Raw genomic sequence first — 7,028 nt, 5'->3', positions numbered from 1 at the left:
ATTTCTAAAACTTTTTGTAAATAAAATAGAATGTTGTGTGGTGCTTGGCCATGCTAGATACAATTTTCAAAGACAATTGATAATCTAGATAATCGCGCTAGATACAATGCCTTAAGATAATAGGTATGCTAGACATTAACATGTGATTGATCTCTTTATTGTGTGAGCTGAAAATACTCTCTTCGGACAAGAGTTTTGTCTTGTTTAATGAAATTTGAATTACCTCGTTATTGTATCAATATTTGAATTCAAAATAACCTTATTGTTTTTTTTTTTTTGTAATCTAGAGAAAATAACTTAAGTATTTAAAACATATAAGGCTGTCACTCTTGCTCCTGAGTGATATATTCTTACATTATCTAGCTTAAACCAACTAATATATTGAACTACTGGTTTATATGGATTAAGTTTGATAAACTCTTCAAGATTATTTGTGGCATGTCACAACCTAATCTTGAAGAGTTTATTAAAGTGTAAAAAATAAACTATTCATGTTCATGTAATATTTGTTCAAACTCCAAATAATCTTAGATTGTTTAATAATATTCTTAGAAATCCCAAAAATTTCTTTCGATTTCTATTTGTCTTTTAGACATCAATGAGTCCTTTTCCATTCTACAAGTACGAGGAGCAACTAGGAGCCCATCCTCATAATAAGATTTCCATTTAACCTATTACAATATTAAAACAAGATATTATATTATAAATAATTTAATAGAAAAAATAATACAATTGTAAGCCATACTTGATGCAATTATTATCTATCATATTCATTATGATAAATAACAGGAGGTGGGTTGAATTATCCTTAAAAATCCTACACCTACACTACTTGACCTTACAAATCACAAAAGTTATTACAAGATTTATCTAATTATAACTCATGTGCTAATGAAAAACTATTTAAGAGTATATATTATTTAATTCATGATAGGAGTGTTAGCCTAAAGATTTGACCTATCATTTTTCATCCTTAATTTTAGGACACCTAACGTGCAAATGCTCTTAGGACTATAATTATATATTAAAAAAACATGAACTATTATAAATTACTTATATGTATCGTTATAACAATAAATAAAATATGATAAATTAAAACACTTTGTTTATGTTATTATACTTATAAAAGCAACAAACAACCTCCTAACTTGTTTATCATGCATTAATGACTTAACTACCAATATAGATTGGCAAGAATTGTCAACCCCTAACTATATCCATGAATATCATAAAAAAAACCTCTAATAATAGAAAACACACCATTGGCACTACATTGTTAGTCATGCATGGAAAGAGGATGTTGGTAAACATTTGCATGATTTACGCTTTAATATACCCACACAATCCTCATTCCCATCATTAGGATGTGGGCTAAATTTTTTTTTTCCAATCCAATTTAGCTTGATGGCATGCCTCTTTAACATACAAGTTGGGGGGAGCATGTCCTATTATGCACAAGTATAGATCTTTCTTGTTTATTGACCACCCATGTGTTATAAGTCATCCATTAATGGGTAGGCCAAGAAGAATAACAATGTCCTGGAGTCTAGGTGTCATCTCACCTACTAAAAGATGACATATATGGGTCTCATGCCTCTATCTCTCAATCAATATACCAATCAAGTTATGACCAATCCTAATATGTGGTAAATAGGTGATGTAATATAAACTTGTCTATAAAATGTATGGCACCACACCTAAATAAAGATCCATTTGTTTATAGTGTCGATAATAGATCTTATCGTTGGCTTGAAAAGTGACACGATCAAAAGATTGATATCTACTTCCAAATACAGTAGTGTCAAAATAATAAATAACTCGGCAAATATAGTAGTGTCAAAATAATAAATAACTCGGCAAGACAGGGGTCGAATTATAGGGAGGTCAATTATATAAATTATAAACAACACTACTAGTAATATTAATAGTAATAATGGTAATATAAATAGTAGTAGTAGTAATAATAATAAAAAAAAAAGAAGTTGATGAGAACTTTGAAATGGAAGATCAATGTGATGATCAAACAATGATAAAAACAACTGTTAATGTTAGAGGATACACTAATGGTATTTCAAACAAGTATAGTATAAACTCTTATTATTCAATTGGAAACTACACACAAAGGAGGTTCCAATTAGATTATAAACTGTTAACATGATTACATTAGTTATTTTATTAGAATAATGCTAATAATTGTAAACATTGGCAAGTATTTATGATTATAACTTATATTAACAACAAATCAAGTTCCTTTCATAGCACAAGTATCGGTTATACTATACGGTTGAGCTATGAAAGTGCTAAGTATTTGTTGTGTCAAGTGTTATACATCATAAATCTAAATTAATTATTTAACAAGTAAAGTATTAAGAGTGAACAAGATAACAAATACAAAATATGTTAGTACCAAACATTAAAGTTCATATTGAGTTTACACTATACTTATTCTTAGACCATTAGTGTAACCTTTTCACATTGCCATAATAAACTTAGCTAAATATAATGAAAGAGAGAAATATAAAAAAACAATATAACAACATAAATAAAATAAAAGTTAACGAAGTAAAGAAAAGATTGATATTAATGAAAGCAAAGCATAAACATTACAAAAAATACAAAGAGAGAAAGGAAGAGCATGATCTTGATCTAGAAACCAAAATGCTTAAATGCATGACAAATGCCTTCTTTTATAGGCCAAAATTAGAAACTATTGATTTGATGACTAATTGATGCATGGGTGACTACATCTTGACTTGATGACAATCCTTATCTTCATATATGAATAAAATGTTGTTGATAACATCAGAATTTGAACCAAACTTTAACAAGAAAGTTCTAGGAAATTGTCTCAGCTTTCCAGGAAAAAAAGATTGAAGCCATTTGGACTTCTAGAACTTAAGATATGAGCTAAACACTGAATGGTGTCTAGGCTACAGGAAAAATTTGGATTTCTACGTTGTTGCTAAGATTTGAACTTCTAAATAGCAGAATTAAGTCTTGACTTCCACATAAAAGTTTTAGGCCTAAGTCGTAGTTTTCCATCCATATAAAGTAGACCTAAATATGAGATCTACAACTCCAAATATGACCTAATTACCAAATAGTGTTTCAATTTAGACTGCACTAGTATCTCTTTTCTAAGTTTAACTATCTTTTTGTCCTTTCAATTTCAATACTTCAACTCATCAATCAATCCTTTTATTTGTGCGATAGACTTGCATTTAGAATAAATATTTACTATAAATTAAAGGTACTTTATGATATCAGACTTATTATTATAAAACATGCTTTAGTTAAGGAGTTATAGATACTTCAGGTGCAAAATGATGATATAAAACCTTGACAAAAATATACTTTTAAGCACTAATCTAAAAGCAAGCAAATAACATAAATATTAGTATGATTGTGATATTGTGAACATAATTGAATATTAAAATGCTTGAATATAACAAAAAGTATACTTACATTTTCCATCTATATACCATTCGATCTATAACCTTCCTATAATCATATAATAATCATATTAATAGGATTTGTAACAAGACTATCGTCTTTGGCATCACAATGAACTAAATGTGAAATTGGTGAAATTAAAAAAAAAATCACTATCTAATATTATGATCATTAAAAAACCTAACTTAATGTGAATCAATGAGCATCACCAAAGAATCCATTAGAGATACCAACTGAGTCTATTACTAGGTCAATAGCTAAAAAAGTTAAAAAAGCATTCACTGAGTTAATTCAAAGTATTTAGGCCTTATTTCCTACAAGAATTGCGGATTCAACTTATTTTTTTACTTACACGTCAATGGGTTTATTTTTTATAATGCATAGTTTTATACTAGCAATCATAATTTTCAATCTAACCATTGGATCGAGTAAAATTTTACCAAAAATTTGTAAAGGTCTTGTTTTATGTTGGTGTGACATTTTAGGTTAATTGGATATCAAAAAGGCCTTGTTATAAGGTCCAAAATCTATTGTGCAGGATTTGTATTAGTTTTTTAATTGATTTAGGATTATTTTCTCTATTTTATTTATAACTATTTTATTATTTTTCCAAAATTATTTAGGATGTTTCACCTATTATAAATAACGTTATTTAACATGTTTAATTTTTTTTTAATAAGAAATGGATTAATTATTCTGAAACAAAACTTATGTATGAAAGTTTGCTCTTACTCTTGGTTCCTTATGAAACTACTCTAATTTTTCAAAGAACTAAAATAGTTTTTTGGTATCTTTTTTTGTTTCGATTTAGAGTGTTTTGTATGTTTCTGGAGTTTTAGTTGTTTTTTATATTTATTTAATTCTTAGTAGTTCTTGGTATTTTTCATGTGTTTAATTATTGAATTAAGTTGAAATTGGGATGATGTGAAGAGGCAGAAAATTAGCTAAGCTTAGAGAGCAAGTTCTAATTGGTTTGATTTAGTCAAATTAGAATACTATTTAATTTTTGCTAATTAGAGCTGCATAGCTTGGTTTTTAGTGTTATTTAGCTTTCAAGAATCTAAAATATATGCCTAAAACTTTTATGAAGAGCCTAAAATATATTTTCTTATTTTGAAGCTTAAATATTAAAAGTGATAAAGAAACCTGAATTTTTCTAGAAGTTACTCTATTCTAGACCCTATTTTAGTTTTCAGCCAATATTTGAAGTTTTATAAGTCTGAATAAATCAATACTAGATGCTTTGCAAATATGAGAAATATATCTAAAACTTTTATGAAGGGTCTGAATCCAAACTATATCATTTTGGTACCCTAAATTGAGCTAGAAGTATGTTAACCATAAATTCTAAATTTTTAGCACTGGAAATATATTTTGAAAAGAAAAGGAGAATTAGTTTTAGAGGAAGGTATTTTTAGATATAGAAAAGAGAAATAAGCTTTATCATAGAAATACATATAAGAAAACCCTAGAAGAAGAGAAGGAAGAACATCCTAGTAGCCATAATATAGGGAAGGGAAAGTTGTAGCTATGAGAGAATAACAAAGCTTAGGGTTTCTACGATTCCATAAATTGTTGAATTTTTATTAAGGATGTTGAATTTTTATAAGGATGTTGAATTTAAATTTATGTTTGAGAAATAATTTGATTTTTTATAAATTATGATTTGCTAATTTTGTTTTTAATTCTAAGGCTAGGATGTAGTCATTGAATTCTTGACATAAATTGAATATGGTTATATTGATTATCCTTTGTTAATTTCAATTTGATAATTTTGATTTTAAATCTTGCAATTTGTTGGCCATAAATTGCCTATTTAAGATATTGAGTGAATTATCAAAAGTTGAAGTTTAATATTAGTTCATGGAATTATCAACCTTGGCAATGTAGTTTAGAAATAAATACACACCTTTGTGATATCATTCATAAATTCCACAAATCATAAAAAATTTATATTAATTTCTATGATGAAAACACTAGATATAAAGTTAATATGAGAATATGTGTTATTTCATGAAAGAGGATATCATATTAAAAAAAAAATTCAATCATTGTAATTAGCTTAACATAAATGCAAGTAACTAGGTTTAAACTTATTGAAATAATTCAATTGATGAAATCCAAGCCCTAGAAATCTTTTACATTTGACTTTTTTTTTGTTAGTTACAATGATTTAGGACTATTTAAATAATATAGAAAATTTTATAAATTGATACTTGAATATCCTCTTTTATTTGTCAAAACTCATGCATTTATGGTAAAGTTTAGGGGACATCACTCCATGGGATTGTGATTATAAGTCTTAGAACATCTCTACTCCTAGAGAATACCCTATGATCACTAGAAAAAAATGATTAATGTTGCTATTAGGGATTATTAGTTTTTTGACAACCCTTCAATGCTATCACTTCCTAGAACTGCTACTATGGTTTGGTAATATTGTAACACTTTGTTATTGTTGTTCTCAGTATGTTTGGACTAAAATAGGAATGACAAACTAATAATAACTATAGAGGTGAAGATGACTTCCATTATCACCAAAAAGGTAGTGTTTTCTTTTTTTGTTATCTTAATTTTTTCATCAATCTTTTGCTTTTCTTTCTCTATATCCTCTTTATCCTTTAAACTCTTTTTTTTCTTTCTAGTTTTCTGTTTTTTCTTTTTGCTCCTCTATTACTCTTTTTTCTCTTCTTGGGTAAGGGTTTTTGAGAGGCCATTCATAGGCAAAAATTAAAGCATGAGAATCTTTATGTTGGCGAGATCAACACCATTGATCCTTAGAAACTTATTACCACTATTATTCATGGTGTACATTTATTCTTATATGAACCGGAGACTGAAAAAGTTGGGCACCTAACTGTTTTACTGATCTTAGCTAATTTGGTAGGAGTTTTGGTGTGTATTTATAGAAAGTTTTAAAGGTACAAATAGATAAAGGAGTTGGGGCTGCAAATGGTACATCAAAGAAGAGATTGGGCATATCTTTTACCTGGTTTGGTAAGAAGGAAAGCCCATCAAATGGTTTGAAAAAGGGTTTCCTTATGGATTTTTCTGAGTGACTTGGCTAGATGAGGGGAGAAGACAATGAACAATGTCTTTAAAATATAATGAACAATATCCTTAGTTTTCCTTTTATGAGTATTTTATTATTTCTTTTACACTTCTATCTTCACAATGATGTTGTTTTAGATGAGATTGCCATTTAATTTAAAATGCATAATGTTATTTTTCTCAACCTTGTATGGTGTGAACCTCATTGATATAAAGATCAAGAAATCTACAATCAAATTAACCATTTCCAAGAAAGTTAAGTTCAGGTTTATGATTGACCTTGATACAATGATAATTTATATCAAGGTACCTGACACAACTAAAAAATTGATGTCTTCTCCCAAGTGCAGGAGTGTCGAAGTAATAAATAACCCGGCAAGACCGGGGTTGAACCACAAGGAGGTTAATTGTATAAATTATAAACAACAATAATAGTAAAAATAACAACAACAACAACAGCAACAACAATAGTAGCAATAATAATACTAATAATACTAGTAGTAGTAGTAGTAGTAGTAGTAGTA

Source organism: Populus euphratica, unplaced genomic scaffold, assembly GCF_000495115.2.
Source record: "Populus euphratica unplaced genomic scaffold, PopEup_1.0 scaffold1144.1, whole genome shotgun sequence".
Classification (NCBI taxonomy): domain Eukaryota; kingdom Viridiplantae; phylum Streptophyta; class Magnoliopsida; order Malpighiales; family Salicaceae; genus Populus; species Populus euphratica.
The sequence above is the reverse complement of the archived record's forward strand: the minus strand, read 5'-3'. Positions refer to the sequence as shown.